At 41.0% G+C, this 26,274-nt stretch overlaps 1 long non-coding RNA gene across 2 annotated transcripts in view; it reads right to left on the reverse strand.

The window, feature by feature from the left end:
* LOC112578837 overlaps positions 1–12,082 on the reverse strand; it is a 44,415-nt gene extending 32,333 nt beyond the window's left edge. For both annotated transcript variants that reach the window (XR_003103265.3, XR_006544629.2), the window contains exons 1-2: positions 12,004–12,082; positions 990–1,109 (exon numbers count right to left, since the gene is read on the reverse strand). This is a non-coding gene — a long non-coding RNA (uncharacterized LOC112578837). The remainder of the gene's footprint in view (positions 1–989; positions 1,110–12,003) is intronic.
* Positions 12,083–26,274: the final 14,192 nt, after the last annotated feature.

Raw genomic sequence — 26,274 nt, forward strand, 5'->3', positions numbered from 1 at the left:
CCCACCAGACTCCTCTGGCAAGAATACTGGAGTGGGTTGCCATTTTCTTCTCCAGAGGAATCTTCCCTACCCAGGGATAAAACCTACATCTCCTGCATTGCAGGCAGATTCTTAACAGTCTGAGCCATCAGGGAAGCCCAGTTCTCTCAATGAAAGGTGGTTTATATTATCAAAATATTTAAAATGTTATCCAAAGAGTAATGACTCATCAAATACAGAATGAAGCCCAAGAGTTTAATGTAAATCATCCTATTTTGAGATTAAAAACATCCTTCGGGAAGGCCAGGCTAACATGACAGGCAGGTCCTGGGAGCCACAATGCTCACCCCTTGAGGGTGAGCAGGGAGGCTTCTGGAAAGCAGGCTAAGGCCCTGGATGGGATAAGAGGGGGATGACAGGCCAGTGGAGAAGATGGGCCCAGGGCCCTAATTAGCTGAGGTGGACTGACTATCTAAGGCATTATGTGCAGTCTTTGCCTCCACATCTCCAGAGGGATGGGAAGACATAGGTGGAGAGGCAAGTGGAGATTGACCAAGGTGCTGGAAGGCAGGTCTAGGGGAGCAAGATGGTGTGGTGGGGACAGGATGGGGAGGCCAGAGCAGCCTGGCTCCTCTCCTCGGTTCTCTAGGCACCTTCCTGAAGAGGGCAGGGGATGGGGGGTTTACGTATTAAAGGTGGGGGTGTCAGTTACAGAGGGACACATCCTGACAGGAGCTCCCAGTCAGGTCAGGACCTCTGAGAAAGCCTTAACTATAGCTGTTTGTTCTGTGGTAAGAACAGCCTTAAAGAGGCACATGCCATACAAGTCAGCACCATATAGACCCACCCCGGCTGAAAGCCCCAGGACACTGATGTAACAGCACAGGTTCTAGAACCCAAGTCACACCCCAGCCCTGCCACTTCCTGACTGAGGACACTTCAGCCAGTTACTTCTCTCTCCTGTGCCTAAGTTTCTTCCTCTGTAACGTGAGGATGAAAATCACAGGTACCTCAACAGGTTGTTGCCAGAATGAAGAAGTCCAAGCCCAGGAAACACTCTTCCAGAACCTGGCGCAAGGTGGCGGTTGGTCGCGGATGATTTCAGTTGCACAGTCAAGGAGAACAGGTGACTAAAAGGAAAAGAGACTCGGGTTTTCCAGGAATATACTGCAGTCTTGTTTCATCCACTGTTTACTAATGGGGCTTCCCTGGTGGCTTAGACAGTAAAGAATCTGCCTGCGATGCAAGAGACCTGCGTTCCATCCCTGGGTCAGGAAGATCCCCTGGAGAAGGGAATGGCAACTCACTCCAGTAGTCTTGCCTGGAGAATCCCCAGGGACAGAGGAGCCTGGAAGGCTATATAGTCCATGGGGTCACAAATGAGCCCAGCACTGGAGGGTCTGGCCTCATTAAAGCCTGTGGAGATGGAAGCCACACATCCCTCTCTGAGTCTGGGTTTCTTCATCTCTGCCCCATTTATCTCAGGCTTATTGTGAGGATCAGATGAAAATGTACATTGATGGCCTTCCTGGTGCCAATTACTGCTCCATGCCTGCGGCTGCTCTGAAGGGGATGGTCAAGGGGGGAGATACTTAGGGCACAGCTTCTGGGATCCAAGCTGCTAAATGCCAGGCAAATTCTGGGGCTGGTGGGCATGGTACCAAACTGGGATGTGACTGTAGAGTGAGAACTAAAGAAGAGATTTTGAAAAGGACTTTAAAGTTCACAATGGCATCCATCTAATGTAAGCAAGCTGGGTGTTTGGCCAATGACCTCAAACTCAGTTGGGAAACCAAGGAGATTCCTTTAGGGGCACCCAGACATGAGGTCATAGAGATGGGACTCTTTAAACCCCTGGTAAATCTCAAACTTGGTGCAGATGCTGTAGACTTTGCCAGCATCCAAACTACTATTTTTCTTCTAAACTGGTTTTGGTGTAGCTGCAGCTGTTCCTTCCAGTATTTTTCCCCACCCTTCTCGTAACTGGTAGGTCAGGACACACGGAACAAGCAGCACAGTCTCAGACCAAGCGCCGTGTTTGACCTACGAGAAGGCAGACATGGCTCAGATGGGTCCCAAACACATATAAACTATAGTTGACGAGTTGGATAGTTTGATCTGAGATGCTGTAAACTAGGGTCAGATCCATGAAGGGCTTTGTGTCTCATGCTCAGATCATTGACCTGTATTCTAAAAGCACTGGGGAACCACTGGGGAGGAACTTCAGCGGTGGAGTGATGCTATCAAATGTATGTTTCTCATCATTTTAGGGAGCTGATAAATTTCAGTAGAGGTACCTGGGTTGTAGGGAGTGCTAGAAGGAAGTTGAAGGGAGAAAAATTAGTTCTGAGATTTTCTTTAAATCATTCAGTTAACACAAATAATATTATCAGTTTATTTGGATTCTGTAAATCCTAACGAACAGTGAGATTACAAGGATGTCACAATAAGAAAAATACTATTTTTATAAACCATATAAAATGTTATGGATAGCACAGGGAACTCAATTCAATGCTCTGTAATGACCTATATGGGAAAGGAATCTAAAACACAGTAGATATATGCATGTGTATAATGGATTCACTTTGCTGTACACCCAAAACTAACACAACACTGTAAATCAACTATACCCCAATAAAAACATTTTAAATACATGTAATTGTTGTCCTTGACGAAAATTTATTTCTCCTTAAAAGAGGATTAACACAGCAATAAGAGAGGGACTTTACAGTTTACTGGAAAATGTATCAACTTAAACAGTGAGGCTCACCCATCAGGGCAAATCATTCCCTGGAGGCTTTCAGAAGCAAAGGAAGCACCCCCTTCAGAATCACCTTTGTCACTATTATGATATTTATTTCATCCACGCTGGAGCTCAGTTGTGTCTGACTCTTTGTGAGCCCATGGACTGGAGCCTGCCAAGCTCCTCTGTTCTTGGGCTTTTCCAGGCAGAAATTCTGGAGTGGGTTGCCATTTCCTCCTCCAAGGGATCCTCCCAATCCAGGGATTGAACCTGCATCTCCTGCACTGGCAGACCGATTCTTTACCACTGAGTCACTTGGGATGCTCCAGGAGATATTTATTTCTCCCTGACTCAAAAAGATTTTGATTATTTGCTGCAATTGATAGAAATGTCCATTAGCGTGACTACATTTGTAGTCCCAGAGTCAATGAGGTTTGACTTACCCCCTTTGGGATATTAAGAAGCCTCACAGAGGTCTACACTTGGAAACTTATTTATTGTGACTGTACTTAAATCCCATCAACATTTGGACAACTTCAACGAGGAAAGTTACCACTACTGAGTTTTACCCAGCGTGTCTAATGGAGACAGCATCTTTAGAGCAGTGGAAAGCGGAAAAATCCGACCATGCCAGCGCAGGAGAAAGCCCTTCTGCTTCCAGTGACTGTCTGCCCTCCCAATTATTAATGAATAAAGACTCCTTTTTTCCATTTCCTAATGACGTCCACAGTTGAAGTGCAGACTGACTACAGCAGAGTAGTGAAGTGGAATATTTCAAGGGCATTCATCATAAGTGGATACAGAGAGACCAGACTCCTGTTTCAGTGTCAAGGTTTAAATGTCAAACACCTGGAGACATAATTACTCAACCTTAAAATCATTCTGTGAGTTCATTGCTCTGGTTCAGGGAAAGTCAAACTCATAAGTTAAGTTCAAGACAGTGTTCGGGCTGGGGAAGGGAGGGGCCCCCTGATTACTTCTGTAACCCCAGAGCATACTTGCTCCATCACACCAGGAGTTCACTGACTAAACACCACATCCCTGAAGAACTCAGATGAGAACTTTGAGAAACCCCTATGTGCTTGAGGAATTAGGTACAAGCACCTGAAAATACTCTCACCGAAAGTAAACTCCCCAAAAATTTTACCATGAAGAACGTTTTCATAGGACAGGCAATCTCATGTCAAAACAACTGCTTCTTTGACTCAAATTCAAGCCAACTGCTATTTCTAACTTCTTAGGCCTAATTGCTTTGGCTGAAAGGACCACTTAGCCGCCTCCACAAATTTCCAGGACAGAAAAGAAATGCGTTCTTTATTTGAAATGCACCAAAGAGTAAGAACGCTCTTCTAATTTCTTGACTCTCTACACCTCATTTCCTTCTCCTACTCATTCTCTGTGTTCTTTTAGTCAAAGTCTGAACATTAGTGAAAAGACAAAGTAACATGCAGAGTAAGGGTGGTCTAATTAATCCACATACTTCCAGAAACCCCAGACTGAAAGATGTTTCAGTTCTGAAGAGCGGGGGTCCACACCCGTGAATATACTGTTTTTCACTGACAAAATTCCAGAGTGTCTTATTACCTATGACATGAACATTTCCATTTCTCTTGAGCATGTGGAAAGGATTCCTGCTGTCCTTGTGCAAAAATCCGAGCTAGACAACAGCCCCAGTATCTCAGAGCAGCCAGAAACAGCCCCTCTCCCAAAACGGCTACTAACACTCCCTGTCTTGTGTCTTGGCACACAATAAGGAAATGATAAGAGTGCCTAATTAAAGAAGGGAAAAAAAATCCAAACCCTAAACTAGGTCACATAGAGATGGTGTGAGAAGTCTAGCTAGAAGCATTTCTCAACTTAACATTTTACCTAAGACCCTGAAAATGATGAGTTCTCGTATATTACCACATGTATTCAAAATACAAGTATTCAAAATTCTAACTCCTAGTGCTTATACCAAAAAACTCTAAGCAAGCATTTATTTTCTCTCCCTGAATATCCAGTGGGAGCTGAGCTGGAGATTATGCCCAAGGAAAGGAAAGCTTTCTTGATTCACTTATCCTTACTGGTACACTAAAAGTCAAACAATTGAAAGTAACGCTGTAGCCTAATCAAATCTCCGTATTGAAGAATTCAGTCAATGCCACATTCTCAGTTCATCAGGATTACAAACAAGATCATGAGGAGACAGGAAATGCCAATTCCAGCTGTGTTAGGAAACCAGTAGTCACTTCCAGTCTGGAAGGTAAAGAACACAGCTGGAAGCTAAACTGGTTTTGTTGACAATATGAAATAGAACCTGATGAATTTTTCTTTTCACTGTTAAATGTCTGGGTTCTGCAGCCCTTGTGGAGCACTCCTTCTCCTCCTGAGTGACAGCTGAAGAACAGAAACCCCATTGCAATCCACTTTTACCAAAAACTCCATTTCAACTCAACTAATGGGAATCCCAGGGATAAATGTGACATCCTTGTTAAGACATGGTCAAGATGCAACCTAACTGCACAATTCCCAGGGTGCTTTTGCTCAAGAGTAAAGCCTAAGGGGGAGTTTCCTGGCAGTCTAGTGGTTAAGACTTCGCCTTTCAATGCAGGGGGTGCAGGTTCAATCCCTGGCCTGGAAGCTAAGATCCCACCTACCCTCACTGCCAAAAAAACAGAACATAGACAACAGAAGCGATATTGTAATAAATCCAATAAAGACTTTAAAAATGGTTTACAAAAAAAAAAAAAAATCTTAAAAAAAAGAGAGAGAGAGAGAGAAAAGCCTAACTTATTCATCATAAAGTTGGTGGTCAATTTACCAAGGCAGGGAATTTTCACAAAATATCTGTTTTACCTCCCAAGAGGAAGAGCTCAGAAAACCAGTTCCTATGAGGAGAGACAGAGGAACAGAAGTCCTTTTACTGCTGCATTCAACCAGTTGGGAATGATTGGCCCTAATCCTTTCAGCATGATCATTCATTAGAAAAAAAAGAATAAAAAGCACTGATTCACAGGCATTTTGCTATGTGCTGAATATACAAGGATCATTGGATGTGGCCTCTTCCATAAAGGCTTTTACTATTAGAGAAGAAAGATAAATACAGAACTAATTTTAAGACATGTGATAGAAGTTGTGATATAGGAAGGAACCACACATTATATGAGCAACATTATGCATGAATCCCCTAGTCAAAATTACATACTGTAGGAGCTCAATGACTACTCGATGAATGAATAAATGGATGGACTTTGCAGGTAAGAAAGTCAGATTCAGAGTGGCAAAGAAGTTTTCTTAGAGTCACACAGCCCATCAGCAGCAGGAAAGGACGAGAACTTGTACCCCAGATTTGTATTCACTTTTCCACTTCCCAGCAGTGTGACCTGTGAAACCTTCCAGCCAATGAGAGAATCTCTATTCATTTTCTAACAAGCCAACCCTGTCTTGATGGAAGCACAAGACATACAACTTTTGGATGAGTTTTCTTTCCCCTGCAGTAGTTAAAATCCCTGCTCAAGAGCTCCTAACACCTGAGAATGCAAAAGGTGAAGCAAGACCCAGAGCCAAGGACAGAACTCAAAGTAGGAAAAGTTATCCTTTTTTAAACAAAATACAGTTATAGTAAAGGACAATTTTTATGAGAAAATTAGTTTGGAAATCAAAGTAAAATGATTAAAGACTACCTTACTAAGTGAAGTAAGTCAGAGAGAGAGAGACACATATCATAGGATACCACTTACACATGAAATCTAAAAAAATGATAGAAATGAACTTATTTACAAAACAGAAACAGACTCATAGACATAGGAAACAAATTTATGGTCACCAAAAGGGAAAGTGGGGGAGAGAGAGGGTTAAATTAGAATTTGGGGTTTAATAGATTCATACTACTACATAAAGATTAGATAAACCTCAAGGATCTACTGTGTAGCACAGGTAACTATATTCAATATCTTGTAATAATCTATAATGGAAAGTTATATATATATTTAAATTAAATTTTTTTAATTTAATTTTTTTTATTTTAAAAACATGAATTATCAATAACTTTAAAATAGGACACAGTCCTTGGCCCCGAGACATTGACTTGCTGAGTTAAGAATTACGTGTAGAAAAGGTAAATATGCCAATCGTGACAATGTTTGTCAAGTCCTAACTGAGTGATCAGAACAAGGTGGTAAAGAGAGTAGATAAGAATTTTACGAGGGCTTCCAGAGGTCAGGGGAGATTCTTCAAGGAAGGGAAAGTAAGCCAGGCCTTGGGGGATGGAGAGATTTTGAAGAAAGAAGAAGGAAGCAAAGGCAGCTGGCCAGGAGGCTTCATGGAGTCAGAATGTGCAGAATGTGTCCGAAAGCAGCATGTGGCTGGAGCACATTTATACTCAGGAACCACTGGGTTAAACTATGGGGCATTCTGAGAGTGACTAGAGGAAACAGTAGGGCATCCGATTCCTGATGATAGCAAAACCACTGAGGAGGTTTGTAGAACTGTCCCAAGGAGGGCACATGCAGGGCTATGGCAGATGGGATAAAGAAGAACAAAGAGATGTTATCCAGAAAAGACCAGATCTGGCTTAGAAACTGGTTGGGATTGAAGGAAACAAAGATGGTAGATTCAAGAACAGAAATGGGACTGTTAAGAAGGAGAATCAAGATGCTCATTCAAGTTTCTACAGGCAGTAAAATAATGTAATAGGACATTGAATTCAGTCTAAAAAGATCTGGATTTCAATTTTGGGCCTGCCACATGAAAGTTGTGTGACTTTGAGAAAGTTATATAGTAACACAAGCCTCCATTGCCTCATCTAAAAATCGAGGATCATAACAACTTTCATCATTATAACTGAAATTAAAACTATTTTATACAAAGCAAAAAAAAAAAAAAGAAGGAGAATCAAGGGAGGCAGGTTCAAAAGGGAGGGGATATATATATATCCTTATGGCTGATGCACGCTGTTGCATGGCAGAAACTGACACCACGTTGTAAGGCCATCATCCTCCAATTAAAAATAGATTTTAAAAAAGAACTAAGTCTGTTCTAGATCAGTGTGTTGGTGTTGGGAAGGAAAGGGATGCATCTGGATTCAAGCAACCAACAAACTCTGCTGTCCACCTTAAACTGACAACATTGTTCACCAATTATACTGCTTACTTACTGTGCTGTGCTCAGCAGTGTCCCACTTTTTGTGACCCTCCGGACTGTAGCCTACCAGGCTACTCTGTCCATGGGATTTCCCAGGCAAGAATACAGGAGTGAGTTGCCTTTCCTACTCCAGGGCATCTTCCTGACCCAGGGGTCAAACTCATGTCCCTTGCATCTCCTGCACTGGCAGGTGGATTCTTTACCACTGTGCCACCTGCAAAGCCCAACTATATTTCAACATAAAATAAAAAGTTAAAAAGAAAACGGCACCAACAAAGAGTTGGAAACATGAGACCAAATGGAAATTGAGGCATAACAGCATGACCTCTCCAGCATGACCTCCGAGCCCTAAAGTCCGCAGCCCGGGGCCTGGGAGCAGGGCCATACTGGCAGGGGGAGGTGTTCCACAGAAGGGCAGAAGCAAAGAAGGGCAGAAGGCAATGGGAAGAGGGCCCCGGGGGAAAGAGTTGCAGGAATGGGGAGCAGACAGTCTCCAGAAGGAGAAGTCACGTGGTGAGTGGTCCCACAAGGGTTCTTGTGAGACTCACACGCCCTTTCTCCCATCCAAGAGCAAGGCCAGTGTTTCCCACATTTGATTTCTGCTCAGTTCCTATAATCGCTTACTGAGCACCCACAGGATGCAGTTCTGTTAGAGGGTCCTCTTTAAGTGTGTCTCAGCTGCTGTGAGCATCCTTGGATTCACTAGAATATTTATGGTCATTAAAATTGTGTTCCCAGAAGTTGTATACCACAGGGAGCTCAGCTTGTTGCTCTGTGATGACCTAGAGGGGTGGGATGGGGGGATGGGAGGGAGGCTTAAGAGAGAGGGGATATATGTATACATATGGCTGATTCATGTTGTTGTATAGCAGAAACTAACACAACATTTTAATTATTTTCCAATTAAAAATGTATTTTAAAAAACTATATTCCTGAATCACAAGCTTTAGAAGTTTTATTTAAAAAACAAACATGTTTTAAAGTGAAGGAGAAACAAGCCTACTGTGTGTATCAATTTTCCATGTTGTTTTAAACAGTTTAAAGGAACATAAAATGCATCCTGCATCTCACCTCTCACAGCCCCAGGAGCGTGAGCAGGTTTCCACAGGCAGACCCCACCCTCCAGATGGCAGACATAATCTCAGGAAAGCTCAAAGTTTTCCCCCCAGTCTCACTTCTACTTCGATATTTTTATATATTCCTTTTCCAGGGAAGGTTTGTTTTGTTTTGTTTTTAAAGTTTCCAGAGTTTAAAACGTCAACATTTGATTGATTGGAGTCACTTTCCTAGCTTAACCAGTCAGCTGATGGGAACGGTTCATCCCTTAATGCAATAAAACACATGTCAAAGATTACAAATTGTTTAACAAGTTTTGACAAACAAGTCCCCTGGTGGTCCCGAAATTTCTGAGAAGCCGATGGAAGTGGTACACTTTTCTAGATTCCCCTTCTATCAGCACAGAGGCTCAGAGGTCTAAAGTAGGTATTGGTGCAAATAAGGGCCATTGTCAGACAATAAAGAGACACAATTGCCTCTGTTAGCACAACAATTAATTTTGTTTGCAGAGTACCAGTCTGTCTATTTGTTACCAGGAATGTGCTAATTATTCTTGCTAATTACATGCAAAACATTCATTATCACCTATAAGTGGAGCCGGACCCCTCAGGTTTCAGTGACAAATTAATTACTGTGTTTTCCTTCTGAATGTATTTCTCGTCGGTTCCTGGTATTATCTGAAAAATAAATGGTTCAGCAGCCTGCTCGGCTCTCAGAGCCACTCATTAAAATGAAAAGTAGGCCTGCAGAGTTAGATGGGTTTTCCTTCCCTGTTATTTTCGAATGGTGATTCCTGAAAGGCTCCAACTCCAATCACAGATTTATAAACCCCGACACCTGGTACAACGCGGGCATCTGGGTTTCATTAGGTACCCGAGCATATTTGCGGCTGTAGTCACTCACTGAACCTCAAGGAGAGGATAAACCCCAGTTCCCAAGGTGGAGAAAGGGCCCTTCAGCTCATGTACATCACCTTGCACCCCCTGGCCTTGCCTTTCCAAAGGAAGGGGTGACATTCCTAATCTGGTCCAAACTGGAGTCCACCCCCTTTCAGAATCCAAACGACCACTAAACAGATCTTGAACTGCCAGCTTACTTATATGGCCCGTCCACTTTGGTAACAAACAATGTAGCTGAATGCATCTTAATTCTAAATATGGAAACACTGGAAACACCAAGATCCACACATACTGTGATTTTGCCTTGGCTCCGGGTTGCCTGGAGTTACTGCCTGTCTCGATTGTTTCTAACAGGCAGGACGCCAGCCTTCAGCTTCCAGGCTCTCCCCATCTTACTCTTGCTTCCCACAGCAGCAGCTAACTGTGGCTTATGAAATGACGATATATCTACAGGGTTTGGAGCCATTCTGGTGAGCATCCTGAATCAGTAAAACCCTCTTCCCACATTTGAAACTCAGTGTCTTCAAAATCTTGAGATAGACAGCATTTTGGATGAAAAGTCTGCACCTGAAAGGGAGATGGGAGAAGGTGGTTGAGGACCACCACCACCTCTACCCCTCTGGAAGGAAGCTCATCTCAGACTTAAGCCTGGCGCATGGCTCTCAGGACAGCAGGGTCTCCTTTAGCAACCCTGACAGATCCAGACTGGAGCAAAGCCTGCATCATACACAGGAGAATCTCCCCGCATTTATCAATCTCAATCTGTATCACTTGTTCTTCTTAAAGCTTCCTCTTATTGGTTTCTTCATATTTACTCTGGCTGTTTTCAGCTACATGAGTCTAATGGCTGCCAGCATTTGGTCTATTGATGTTAGAATAATAGCTCCATGCGTGCTCAGTCTCTCAGTCATGTCTGACTCTTCATGACCCCCATGGACTGTAGCCCACCAGGCTCCTCTGTTCATTGGATTCTCCAGGCAAGAATACTGGAGTGGGTTGCCATTTCCCCCTCCAGGGTATCTTCCCAACCCAGGATCAAACCCATACCTCCTGCATCTCCTGCACTGGCGGGCAGATTCTTTACCACTGCTCCACCTAGGACGCCAAATAGTTCCATGACACAGAGGCAAACGGTAGTGCTTGGTCATAAATAAAATAGGAAGGAAGTTTTCATTATCACATAATTTATTCTTTCGTTTTTTAATTTAAAACAGTATCTGGAAACAGAAAATACAGAAAGCTAAATGATCTGTGTGAGGTGCCCATAAATTTCCCACTGTCTGAATAACCCAATTTCACCAGAATTGGGGTTCGTAGGCTTATGGCCTCCATGTTTCACAAAGGAAGAAGTTCAGAATTTTTAGCCCTTTGTCTTTAGCATCTCATCTATTTAATTCTTCCTTTAATTTCCTTAAGCTTGTTATCACTGTGTCTATAACATATAAGTTTAAACAAAGAAAGTAAACTATGCCCCAGGATCACGGAACAAGAAGGTTCCTGTAAGTCAGGTCATGAGCATATTTCTGGTGATTTCTGATTTGATAACAAAGAAAAGGTACTAGCTGAATTTGACCCCTGTGGCTTATCCAATCTGTCCTACCCCCTCTCCCCTCTTTCTCCCTCCTTACCCCTTTCTGACGTCCTGTTGCCGATAGGGTCACCACCCCATCTATACCTTGCTTCTGCTTGCTCACCTTTCCAAACTTAACGTTCTTCGTTTTCACTCATTTAACAGTATTTTACTGTTTTTTTATTTCTAGATACTAGACACTGTTAAATGCTTTCACATTAAATACATTGTCATTTTTCTGTCCTTTTCCTATTATTTCAGTTTTGCTAGTATCATCAAATCATTCAGGCTACAACTTGAATGTGTTTTTTCAGCCAGTCTCCTACCACTTGCAGATTATCAGGAGAGTTCTAGAGACAATGTTTAACCCAAAGAGATGAATGTTGAGGGGTGGGAATGTCCAATCACGTGACAGCATGGGGATGGAATTATTTTGGAAGTGGCAACAAATCATACACAGAATGAGACCACGCACAGATGCAGGCAGGCTGTGGAAAAGGCAAAGGTAATTGAAACAATTTCCAGGAGACGAAAGAATCTAAGTCACTAGGAAACAAGTTAGATGGTCAACAATTAGGCAAATCGAGACAATGAGGAAAAAGTGATCAGAGAGAAAGCAATTTCATAATCACCATCAGCCTTGAAGGCCACCAATGCCCACTCCAGCAGAGGCAGCAGCAGCAAAACCTGCATCCCAGGGCTTGTAGTCCTGTTTCAATTTCAAGACACAACAGAGAACTATATTCAACACCTTGTAATAACCTATAATGGAAAAGAATCTGAAAAGGAACATACATATATACATATATATACATACACACATATATGTGTGTATGTATATAACATATACATAAATATATACTATATATGTGTGTATGTATGTATAACTGAATCACTTTGCTGTACACTTGAACTAACACAACATGGTAAATATACTATACTTCAATTTTAAAATAAATAAAGGGGGAAAAACTCCAAGACACAGGAATACTTGAAACTGTTTCACTATTCGTCCAAAAAAGTCCAAAAGAGCACAGTTAAAAGGAACCTTGGAGAACACCTAGGTTAAAAATCCCCATTTTACAGATGAGGAAACTGAGGCCTAGGCTGTACATAGCTAGTTAATGCAGATCCGAGGCTAACACCACCTTCCCTGCCTCCTGCTGCCCAGAGCTTCCAATTTCTCAAACCATACATAACATGTCACTCCGGGAAAGAGGAAACTTTATGATGTTTTGAATAAAAAATGCCATTTCTTTTGAGAAGAAAATCTAAACAAGAGGAAATCCTTATTAATTGATAAGAAGGATTCTTCTGAAAAATGCATATCATTCGTAACTCTCATCTTCCACTATGCTCTTTTTTTACCTCAGAGTGAAGAGAGTTTCAAATATTTAACAAATGAAGCTAATTATTCAAAAATAGCTGAATCTCTAACATAATGCCTAAAGAGAGTAATATTTTGAACATTTCTTTGTTTCCAATGTGAATCCCAAGAAGATAAAATAGTAGACAGGTTTAGAGAAAGAAAAAAAAAAAAGCACCCTACCTTTCTTTTCAGGCCCGCACTTGACTCAGGGAAGAAGTTAATTATTAAGCTAGTTTCATTTTTAAAAAGCAAATGTAATCATTCCTTCTTTATTCCAAATGTATGCTTTACTGAGGCGTGAGGATGTCATTTTATTTAAAGAACTGTTTGCTGGAGCTCAGAACTACCCCAGGGCCGTGGGTTATTGATAAATCCATTTTCTTAATAATCATCACTTTACATTTATAACGCTTCACAGGATTTCATTGTAAGCGTCACAGAACAAGGGGCCAAGGTCCAAGTTGCCCAGAAAAAGTGACCTTATTCTGGTGGGTTAATTCTTGTATTTGAAGCCCCTAAGTAAATTGAGGGCTTTCTCACAGAAAACACACAATTGAGGTTACTTGTAGCTATAAGGCCTGCAAAATGGTAAGGCTCATATGCTTATCTGCATACATTTACATGTACTTAAGGCACCTCCATTCAGAGTATAAAGGTTCACTTCATAGAGTTGAATATGGAGGCTATGACCCAGTGACAACACAAGGGCTTACTTACAGAGTATTGGTCTTCGCATTCCTTTAATTTCTGATGACAGAAAGATCAGCTAAGGGCCTCTATCTCTAATATGCTTCACTAAAGCAGTATTGTGCTTTTTTTTCCCCTCCTTCCTTTCTGATTATTGGGGGTTGGTTGGTTGGTTGGTTTTGGGCTTGTTTTTTGCTTTTTTGTTGTGTGGGTATTGGGGGTTTATTTGCACAGTGGGAGGGAAAAAAAAAACCTATGCCAGCTAACAGGAGGTGAGAAAAATGCACAGTGCACTATGGCAGGATACTCAGGAATCTCTCAAGTGTTTGAATAAACACATACCACACCAATTTAAAAAAAGAGAGAGAGCGAGCTGGTTCAGCAAAAAGACAAACATAGTCTTCTGAGCCTGTCCAATGGGCAGGCATGTTCACGTCCATTTCCTGAAGCCTGGGCTGACAGGAACACTGCCTTTCAGCCTAATGGGCCCCAAGCTCCAGCCTTTGTCTGCTGATTAAGTGCTCTGTTCATTGACCAACCCACTAATTGCATGTTCCTTATAGTTAACCCTTCATTACTGTAAGAATTAATGAGACACAATTACAGCTTCCAGAAATCTCAGGCCTAGCCAACTGCAGGGCACTCCAAGTGAATTAGAACTCTCCAAGGGAAAAGAGGAAAACCAGTCAATTGTTCACAGGAAGCAGAATGTTTTTTTGTTGAAAATTTTTTGTATTTATTTGAAGTTGTTTCATAATTAGGCCCAGGGGGTGAAGGTGAGAGGAAGGAGAGAAAGGATGGATGAAGGACTTGAGAACTAGGCTTTCACTAAGAAATCAGCGTAGATGCAAAGAAACGTGTATAATTCAGATGTAAGAAAAACTCAAAAAAAAAAAATGAATACGAAATGAATGCTATGAACAGTACATAAAACCAATAACAAATTAGCTGTTTAAACAGAGCATGTATTACAGGCAAACACGTTGGGAGAACATCCTTGTCATCTCCCCACATGAAAGGTAATTTGCCCAATTGAAGCAAAATCCTGAGGTGTTTTAATTTTCTTCGACTCATAGAATTTGATGTTCATTAGAATCCATGGCTTCTTTGCCAAGATTTGTGGCAAATGGCCAAAGAAGGGATAGGTCTTTAACTACAGAACAGGGAAAAAGGAATAACTTTCTCTCTACCAAGTCTATTCAAAGCAAAAAAAAAAAAATTTTTTTTTGAGTGTGGAAATAATTCCAAGACACCTTAAATTGCAATTATTCCAAAACTCTTTGTAGGTTTTGCTGATCTCGGTTTTCTCTGCATATAGTAGTTCATTATAACATATTTCTATCATGATTACTTTATCACCAGTCTGATAAGAAACACCATTTTAATTCAATTTTCCCTAAAAATAAGGATATGTTGTTCTTATATGTTTATATAGATATCTATATATCTATATATAGATATATATATATATATATCTGGAGAAGGAAATGGCAACCCACTCCAGTGTTCTTGCCTGGAGAATCCCAGGGACAGTGGAGCCTGGTGGGCTGCCGTCTATGGGGTCGCACAGAGTCGGACATGACTGAAGCGACTTAGCAGCAGCATATATATATATATATATATATATATATATATATATAATATGCTCAAATAGGGGCTTCCCCAAGTGGCTCAGTGGTAAAGAATCTGGCTGCAGTGCAGGAAACCCTGATTCCATTCCTAGATCAGGAAAATTCCCTGGAGAAGGGAATGGAAACCCACTCCAGTATTCTTGCCTGGAGAATTTCATGGACAGGAGAGCCTGGCAGGCTACGGTCCTTGGGGATCACAAAGAGTCTGACACAACTGAGCGACTAAACAGCAGCAGCATGCCCAAATACAGGGTCAATAGAAAGACAGGACAAAGATGGACGAGGGAAAGATGATAGCCAACTGGACAGACAGATAGAAATAAGTGTCAAGTTCTCAGAATCAGACAGACTGAATCTTCTTCAAACCTCAACTAACTCTAAGAACTGTAGCTTATATATCACTTTTTTTTTTTTTTTTTGGCCTCACTACTCAGTGGGCAGGATCTTAGTTCCCCTATCAGGGATTGAACCCATGGCACCTGCAGCAGGAGTGCAGAGTTTTAACTGCTGGACCTCCAGGGAAGTCTCCTCAATCTGATATGGAGGGAGGAATGGGGGAAAAAAAAAAACAACTCATCTTTTCAGATATAAATCTGAAGACATCACATTAGTATCAACAAAAGTTCTCCAAAAAGTATGTGAGAGAATAATTCAAGGTATGTGTGTGTGTTAGTCGCTCAGTTGTGTCTGACTCTTTGCAGCCCCATGAACTGCAGTCTGCTAGCCTCCTCTGTCCATAGAATTATCCGGACAAGAATATTGGAATGGCTTGCCATTCCATTCTCCAAGGGATCTTCCCAACCCAGGGATTGAACCCAGGTCTCCTTCATTACAGTCAGATTCTTTACTACTGAGCCACCAACTCAAGGTGGCTCCCCAAAACTCTGGAGGGCCTTTCTCAAACCAGACAAGCCTTGGAGGTGATAGAACATTTGTGGAGACGTAAGTCTTCAGAGCAACAGAAAATCACAGGTATCTATATATAAGTTAAATTTCTTAATATTTATCAAAAGACAGGGGAAAAGAGTCTCTGTGTTTACATTAAAAATCATGCTGCAGAAAGTAAAAGAAGTTACAGAGGAACAGACACTCAGGTGTTCCTCCAACATATGAACCTCTGGCAAGGGAGTGGGTAAGGGGCACTGTATCTCTGCACAACCCATCTGTTCCATCAGGGTTGGGGCTCCTTCCTCCCTGTGGGTTCTCTTACCCTCCCTGCTTCTTCAATCTTATCCACACTTCAAGGCTGCCTCCCTGAAACACCTACCTCCCAACCCCATCCTCCCATCAAAGGAAACTATTCTCTCTTCTGACATCCCGAGGCACATACTGCTTGTACCAACTTGTACCAAACATTTGTCACTCTCAACTTTTCTGCAAAGAAATGCCTGGGTCTCCGTCTAGACTGCAAATTCCTTGAAGAAAGGCAAGATAACTTCTCTCCCTCCCTTTTCTACTGGCGCTTAGCAGGATTTTGTGTACCTTTCTGGAGCTTAACAGATCTCTTAGGAATAAATGAATCTATGAGCGAAAAAAAAAAAAACAATTGTACAGAAAAAAGCAACTGTAGTGAAAAAGTAGATAATAAGAAACAGGGATGGGGACTTTCCTGGTGGTCCATTGACTAAGACTCTGTGCTCCCAATGCAGGGGGCCTAGATTTGATCCCAGGTCAGGGAACAAGATTCCACATGCCGCAACAGAGAGGTCTCATGCCACAACTAAAGATCTTACGTGGCACAACTAAGACCCAGCACAGTCAAGCAAAAATATAAATAAAAAATGTTTTAAAGGGATAATTTAACAGGATTTCCCTCGTGGCTCACAAGGTAAATCATCTGCCTACAATGCAAGAGTCCCAGGTTCAATCCCTGGGTAGGGAAGATCCCCTGGAGAAGGATATGGCAACCCACTCCAGTACCCTTGCCTGGAGGAGCCTGGTGGGCTACAGTCTATGGGGTTGCACAGAGTTGGACACAACTAAGCGACTTCACTTTTTTTTTAATAGGTCAAGTCGTTCCCTGGTGGTCCAGTGGTTAGAACTCCATGCTCCCACTGCAGAGGGCACAGGTTCAATCCCTTATCGGGGAACTAAGATCCTGCAAGCTATGCAATGCTGTCAATTTAAAATAAAAATCTCCAACCTAAAAAAAAAAAAACAAAAAACAGGTCAAGTGGTTTGCAAACAGATATATAGAGGCTTGGCTCAAAGTTGGACTGTAGACCAAGGGCAGCACCCAAGGTCTTTCTTGGATCCCCTTTATGAATATGCTTTGGAGGGGGCTACTAGGAGGGGGCCTTTGAATGATATTGAGGGAGGAGAGAGGATTGCCTCTGGAGCTTTAGAAGCACAAAGACATGTTAGAGGGAGGAAGCAACCAAGAGAGTGGGTTACCTGGGCAATCAGAATTGATGCACGATGAGATGAAAGAACTGAAGTAGAGATTTAGAGCAAAGAGTTTGAATATTGATATGGAAGCAGACAGAGTGGCCGGTGCAAACATCCAAGGAGAATGCTTATCTTAGTGCCTAAGTTAATTTGTTAATGAGATAAAGGCAATAAAGGTGAGCCCACCTTATTTCTTAGGTATCCAGAGCCTGGGAGGAAGTTGATACTGTGAATACAAAGGGATGCGAAGTGCAAGTGACCTTGAACTTGAGTGCAGAGGAGGTAGAACTGTCTGACTTAGCTCTTCAGAGCAAGGGAAGACAGATCCCCATGTACAAAGAGATTTTCACCAGTTTCAGTGAACTTTGAAACAATTACAGCTGATGGTTATCAGTCCTGGGACCATATTAAGAAACCAAGTACAAGCTAGGGAAGAGGATTGCCCATCTCAATTTTCTCTCAAAAGATTACTATGTCCATAGTTCCTCAATCTGGACAGCAAAAATCATCTTCAATCAGAAACGTAATGAAATTTCGATAAGGAGGAGAAACAAAATATAAATATTTCCAGTCAAACACATTGAACGTTGCAGTCATTCAGTTCAGTTCAGTTCAGTTCAGTCGCTCAGTTGTGTTCAACTCTTTGCGACCCCATGAATCACAGCAGGCCAGGCCTCCCTGTCTATCACCAACTTCCGGAGTTCACCCAGACTCACATACATCGAGTCAGTGATGCCATCCAGCCATCTCATCCTCTGTCGACCCCTTCTCCTCCTGCCCCCAGTCCCTCCCAGCATCTGAGTCTTTTCCAATGAGTCAACTCTTCGCATGAGGTGGCCAAAGTATTGGAGTTTCAGCTTTTGCATCATTCCTTCCAAAGAAATCCCAGGGCTGATCTCCTTCAGAATGGACTGGTTGGATCTCTTTGCAGTCCAAGGGACTCTCAAGAGTCTTCTCCAACACCACAGTTCAAAAGCATCAATTCTTTGGCACTCAGCCTTCTTCACAGTCCAACTCTCACATCCATACATGACCACAAGAAAAACCATAGCCTTGACTAGACGGACCTTAGTTGGCAAAGTAATGTCTCTGCTTTTCAATATGCTATCTAGATTGGTCATAACTTTCCTTCCAAGGAGTAAGCATCTTTTAATTTCATGGCGGCAGTCACCATCTGCGGTGATTTTGGAGCCCAAAAAAATAAAGTCAGCCACTGTTTCCACTGTTTCCCCATCTATTTGCCATGAAGTGATGGGACCAGATGCCATGATCTTAATTTTCTGAATGTTGAGCTTTAAGCCAACTTTTTCACTCTCCTCTTTCACTTTCATCAAGAGGCTTTTGAGTTCCTCTTCACTTTCTGCCATAAGGCTGGTGTCATCTGCGTATCTGAGGTTATTGATATTTCTCCTGGCAATCTTGATTCCAGCTTGTGCTTCTTCCAGCCCAGCGTTTCTCATGATGTACTCTGCATATAAGTTAAATAAGCAGGGTGACAATATACAGACTTGATGTACTCATTTTCCTATTTGGAACCAGTCTGTTGTTCCATGTCCAGTTCTAACTGTTGCTTCCTGACCTGCATACAAATTTCTCAAGAGGCAGGTCAAGTGCTCTGGTATTCTCATCTCTTTCAGAATTTTCCACAGTTTATTGTGATCCACAAAGTCAAAGGCTTTGGCATAGTCAATAAAGCAGAAATAGATGTTTTTTTGGAACTCCCTTGCTTTTTCAATGATCCAGTGAATGTTGGCAATTTGATCTCTGGTTCCTCTGCCTTTTATAAAACCAGCTTAAACATCTGGAAGTTCACGGTTCACATATTGCTGAAGCCTGGCTTGGAGAATTTTGAGCATTACTTTACTAGCATGTGAGATGAGTGCAATTGTGTGGTAGTTTGAGCATTCTTTGGCATTGTCTTTCTTTGGGATTGGAATGAAAACAGACCTTTTCCAGTCCTCTGGCCACTGCTGAGTTTTCCAAATTTGCTGGCATATCGAGTGCAGCACTTTCACAGCATCATCTTTCAGGATTTGAAATAGCTCAACTGGAATTCCATCACCTCCACTAGCTTTGTTCGTAGTGATGCTTTCTAAGGCCCACTTGACTTCACATTCCAGGATGTCTGGCTCTAGGTGAGTGATCACACCATCGCGATTATCTTGGTCATGAAGATCTTTATTGTTCAGTTCTTCTGTGTATTCTTGCCACCTCTTCTTAATATCTTCTGCTTCTGTTAGGTCCATACCATTTCTGTCCTTTATCGAGCTCATCTTTGCATGAAATGTTCCCTTGGTATCTCTAATTTTCTTGAAGAGATCTCTAGTCTTTCCCATTCTGTTGTTTTCCTCTATTTCTTTGCATTGATTGCTGAGGAGGGCTTTCTTATCTCTTCTTGCTGTTCTTTGGAACTCTGCATTCAGATGCTTATATCTTTCCTATTCTCCCTTGCAGGGACAAGTAAATGAAGAAAGAGGATAAAGAATTTTGAAGAAAGAAGTGAAACAACCACAGAAAGCCAAAGGTTTTGGTTGTTTTTTTTTGGTTTTTTTTGGTATTATATAGATGGTCAAACTAAATTTTTCCTTTACATCCAGATGTTTAGCAAATTGTCAATGCTATCAGAATGAAGATTTCATAACTTTGGGAATGATACATTGGTATCATATAAATTATCAGATAAATTAAGCTTTATCAAGTTATGATTCTCAACTAGATTCATCAGCTACAGGTATATACAAAATAGTGTCAAGCAAAATCAGAATAAGACCAATTACATCACTGTCTAGTTAATTTAAGAAGTCTGAATTTCCCTTGTGGTCTAGGAATCCATCTGCCAATGCAGGAGACACAAATTCAATCCCTGGTCCAGGGAGATCCCTCATGCCTCAAGGCAGCTAAGCCCACATTCTGCAACAAGAGAAGCCACCAGAGTGAGAAAGAAGCCTGCCCATTGCAACTAGAGCATAGATCCCACTCACTGCAGTTAGAGAAAGCCTTGGCAGCAACAAAGACCCAGCACAGTCAAAAAATAAATAGCAAATTAATTAACAAAGAAGAGGTCAACTAGCTTTACTTCTTTAAATTTTTATTTCAGAAGAAAACAAGTTAACTACAAAATCATATTTAAATTAACAAGTCAGCAAAGTATTCAACTAACTAGAAATTGCATTTATTAAAACATTATTTTAATTACAAACAAGTATATCAAAAAAGCTCCACCACACTAATAGCAATCTTACATGTTATATACATAGGCTTCAAAAACAATAGGAAATTTTTTCCCATCACACTGATTTTAGAAGATGGACAATAGCCAGGACTGACTAACAAGCTGGTAAACAGAAGTTTAAATTGGTATAAGCCTTCTAGAGAGTACCTTGTCACTAGCTGTTAAAATTGAAAACAGGCACAATTCTACTTAAAGAATGTTTCCTAAGGAAATGCTCTCATGCATGCACAAAGATATTCTTTTCAGCATTGTTTCTAAGAGTGAAAAAATTAGAGCCAGCACAATTATTCAGTAATAGGCAATTGCTAAATTAAGCAAAATAATATGCAGTATTTTTTCATGAGTTTATTAATGTATATAGGCCAACCAAAAATGTACCAAATATCATTAGTGAGTCAGTGCCAGAATGTATTTATGATATATCAATGTATATCAGTAATGATTATAACTATAGTAACTACTGCAACATACATGAGAAAGTCTGGGAGGATATAAAAAATCAGTAGGCAGAGAAAAGACCACTAGTGTTAATTTCCAGGCTACATAATTTTGTGCTCTTTTGATTTTTTTTTATAATAAGCATATACTGTTTGTGTAATCAGGAAAAAAGCTAAAAGAGTTAGTGCTTGGACTCTTTTGAAGTTGCTTCCAGTCAAGGTCAGCAATTCTACTCCTAGAAAATGTGAATTTTTCCTTCCTGGACGGCATACTAAACAGCCATACAAGGAACGCACACAAACTACTCAGGCAACTTCTCAGACTCTCCAGGTTTTACACAGCTCATTTCCACATCTACCATTAAACAATTCCATCATACTTTACATTAAAAAAAAAAAAAGCTCCAGAAGAGATTTGTAGCTGCACTGAAAGAAAACGGAAGCAATCTTAGAATTTTTAAATTAACATCACTCGTGGAGTAACTTAGACTCTTAGGTAACATACTCCCTGGATGTTAAGATATTTCAGGGGCACACATCTATTTTTATATTTTTGAAAATTTGTAGTAAACCCATTTCATTTGCAAAATTAAGTATACATTTGTTGGGCTTCCCTGGTAAATAATCTGCTTGTCAATGCAGGAGATGCAAGAGACTCTGATTCTACCCTTGGATGGGGAAGATCCCCTGGAAGAGGAAACAGCAACCCACTCCAGTATTCTTGCCTGAAAAATTCTATGGACAGAGGAGCCTGGCAGGTACAGTGCATGGGGTTGCAAAAAGTTGGACACAGTTGAGTGAGCACACACACATACATTTGTTACCTAAAAAGTATACTTATATGTTGCCTAAAAAGAGTCTTAAGTTACTTCAAGAGTGATGTTAATTTAAAAATGGGACTTCCCTGGTTGCTCGCTCAGTAAGAATCAAGACAGGGTGGTACTGGCCAAAAATAGACAAATAGGTCAGTGGAACAGCATAGAGAGCCCAGAAGTAGATTCACATAAATATAGTCAACTGATCTCTGGCAAAGGAGCAAAGTAATACAATGGAGCAAACTGGACACTCACCTACCAAAAAATTAATCTGGGCACAGACTTACACCTTCACAAAAATTAACCTAAATGGATAATAGACCTAAATGTAAAACTAGAAAGCCTCTAGAAGAAAACATAGGAGAAAATACAAGTGATCTAGTGTATGGGTTTAGATATAGTCCTTATAGTACTTTCAAATGAATGGAAAATTTCCACCACTAAAAACCTGTACATAAACTGCAACCAACTGAATAGATGTTTATTGCAGCCTTACACATAAACTTGGAAGTGACCGAGATGTCCTTCAGTAAATGAATGGATATGTATAAACTGTGGTGCATGTGTGTGTGTGTGTGTATATGTGTGTGTGTGTGTGTGTGTGTGCTAAATCACTTCAGTTGTGTCCAGCTCTTTGTGACCCCATAGACTGTAGCCCACCAGGCTCCTCTGTTCATTGGATTCTCCAGGCAAGAATACTGGAGTGGGTTGCTATGCCCTCCTCCACGGGATCTTCCTGACCCAGGGTTCCAACCCACGTCTCCTGCAGCTCCTGCATTACAGGCAGGTTCTTTACCACTAAGTCACCAGGGAAGCCCATAATGATGGATACATTTGTCCAAAACCATAGAACGTACAATACCAAGAGTATACTGTAAACTGTGGATCCTGGGTGATCATGATGTGGCAATATATGTTTATCAGTTATAATAAATGTCCCATCTGATGGGGGGAAGTTGATAATGGTGGAGGTTGTGCATGGTGGAGAACACAGGAAACCTCTATACTTTATATTCAATTTTCCTGTGAACCTAAAACCAGTGTAGAACATAAAATATTAAATAATAAAGTTCATTAATATATAGAAATTAAATCATAAATAATCCAGGACAGGGGTCCCCAGCCTCCAGGCCACACACCGGTACCTCCTGTCAGATCAGTGGTGGCATTAGATTAGAAATAAAAGACACAATAAATGCAAAGCACTTGAATCATCTCGAAACCATCCCCACCCCCACCCCAGTCTGTGGAAAAATTGTCTTCCATGAAACCAGTTCCTGGTGCCAAAAAGTTTAGGGACCGCTGATCTAGAAAATGCCAAAGTTCACTGTGTCATGCTCAAGCACAAAGCGAGATATCAATCCGAGTAATCCTTGTAATATGATTGGAATTTGTCTAGATTCATGATATTGCTGTCAATTCGAATTATTTTGAGTTTAAGATACTAAAAATACTGACTCTTATTCATGTGTCATGAATAAGAATGTGAAGACAGCCTGGTTCGCAAGACCTTCAGTTTGTGAGAGTCTGGGAACCCTAAAGATGGGTGAGATCCAGTCCCCTCACCATGAGGTGTTTAGACAACACGCTGTCACCTATTTCAAAGCTAAAGTAGAACTATTGTTTACAAACAAGGATACCCGTCAGCTTTATTGTTCACCCCAGGGATTTGCTTTATTGTTCACCCCAGGGATTTGCTTTAAAAAGAACAGCTGTCGCAGTTCCTGCTGCTGCTGCTGAGGAGATAGGATTTTAAAATCACCGAGTAATCCACAGCCGGACCTTGGTCTGTCTCAGGGCTCCCTTGCTGTTTGTGGACAGGCATAAGCGCAGTTCACAGCTTCCACCTCCCTCACTCTCTATGTCTACACATGAAAAGAAGGGAACAGCTGCTGCCTTAATAACAAAATTGAAACCCACCTCCTGTTTTTAATGTGTTGTTTCAGTCAAATGTGGTTTGGGTCCAACTTATTGTCCTAACTGCCTAATTTTTCACATCAAAGACTGATGTTTGTGTAAACATACACAAGCATAGCATATAGAGTCCACAAATAGTGCTGTTTTTCCAGTGCCAATGTCTACAAAGTTCAAAGCGTAGCATTTATTCCATACCACTGCTGTTGTTAGTCACTAAGTTGTGTCCCACTCTTTTGGGAACCCATGGACTATAACCTGCCAGGCTCCTCTCATGGGATTTCCCAGGCAAGAATACTGGAGTGCGCAGCCATTCCCTTCTCCAGGGGATATTTCTGATCCAGGGATCATCCAGGTCTCCTGCATTGCAGGCAGATTCTTTACTGCCTGAGCCACTACAGACCAAGACTAAAGCAAAAAACATTTTAATCAAATCCATAATATAGACCTGTCATCTTCAAGCAATGATTCATGCCAAAAATTGATCATCTATTCAGGAGAGAAAAATGGAATCCCAGAAAAAATTAATCTATTCTACAAAGTACTAACTTAATGGATAGCATATCCTATTTTAAGACCTTCCTGGTTATTGCAGTCAAAGGTTGTTAAATCCGTGTTAGTATAGCACAGGAACTTTATTCAATACTCTGTAATGGCCTACATGGGAAAAGAATCTTTAAAAGAGTGGATCTATGTATAACTGCCACTCTGATGTACATGCAAAGCTAACACAACACTGTAAAACTATATTCCAATAAAATTATTTTTAAAAGTGAATGCAAAACAAAGATATTTTCAGACAAAAAGATACATCTATTCTATTTTCAGCCAGTGTAGAAACTGACCAACAGTATTTAACTTTATTGGTGAAATACATCAATTCCGTTTAGGGAAAAGTGATACTCTGTAAGGCTTAGACTAAGGGCAATTTATGTACATTTTCTTTCTAAGCTAATGGTAATGTGTATATAATTCTAATGCTTAGAAGTTTAGGTCTACTTTAAACATCTATACTTTAAACACTGTAGTGTCCGGATTAAGGGAGGAAATTGCATTCCGTTTATATTATATGTATTTGTCCAGCACCAACAAAATGCCAGGTGCTGTGCTAAGAAGTGGGAAGAATAAAAGCCACTATCTAAATAGGGTTCCTGATTCAAATACTTCCCTAAACCTGAGATCTTGGAAAAATGGTGATCAGCACAAAAACTTCTTTCCAGCCATTTTTTTTTTAACAAAACTCTCTCTTACCTAAGAGAAGGAAGGAAGAAGAAAGGAAAGTCGCTCGGTCGTGTCCGACTCTTTGCAACCCCATGGACTGTAGCCCACCAGGCTCCTCCATCCATGGGATTCTCCAGGCAAGAGTACTGGAGTGGGTTGCCATTTCCTTCTCCAAGAGAAGTCACATGAATTAAAGGAAATAAAGTATACTAGCATTCTCCAGTAGGTGATTTTGATAAACAATTTCAGCATCAAAGAATTCTGCAAGCCTTAGGAAACTCCTCTAACATATGAGATGACTTTGTTGATGTGCTACTTTCTAAAAAAATTTTTTTTAATTGGAGGATAATTGCTTTACAATGTTATGTTGGTTTCTGCTGTACAATGACATGAATCAGCTATAAGTATACATATGTTCCCTCCCTCTTGAGCCTCCCTTCCACCCGCCCCCCATGCCACCCCTCTAGGTCGTCACAGAGCACTGAGCTGAGCTCCCTGTGCGATACAGCAGCCTCCCACTAGCTAGCTATTTTACACATGGTAGTGTATACATGTGTTGACACACTATTAATAACACTTCACCTTGGACTTGCTTTCACGTTAGCAATGAGGTCCTACACTGACCACACTTTTCCAGCTGTTTCGCTCTGAATAAAGCTTCTACTTACAAAATGGTTGGTGGCTTTTAGGAACGTCTGTGGTGGTCATTTCCTCCCCACAAAGTTATTCATCAAAGATGGGTTAGAACTGTGACCTAGGAATCATTACCCCTTAGGCCAAGTAAGACTGTTGCAGACAGTGATTCTCTCATTTCCGGGTAAATTGTTTCTTCCTTGGGTCCAAGTAGGAGATGAAAACATGAGTTTGAAATAAATCTTTCTCTTTCTGCTTCTTCTAAGGGAGTTCTCAGCTCTCTCCATGAGGTTTGTAGTCTGGTAAAGTCTGTTTACATTTCTGCCCTTTGAAAAAGAAAACATTTAGAATGAAGGGACTGTAACTGTAAATTTTTTTTAATATATTTAAGTAATTAAATTTCCAGACAGTCCATGTCTCAATTAGAAATATTTTCTGAAAACTATCTCTTTTTTTTAATAGAGGTTTAGTTAATGTACAATATTGTGTATTTTAGGTGCATGATATAGTGATTCACAATTTTTAAATGTTATATCCCATTTATAATCATTATAAAATATTGGCTATATTTCCTCA

Source organism: Bubalus bubalis, chromosome 14 (genome assembly GCF_019923935.1).
Source record: "Bubalus bubalis isolate 160015118507 breed Murrah chromosome 14, NDDB_SH_1, whole genome shotgun sequence".
Taxonomy (NCBI): Eukaryota; Metazoa; Chordata; class Mammalia; order Artiodactyla; family Bovidae; genus Bubalus; species Bubalus bubalis.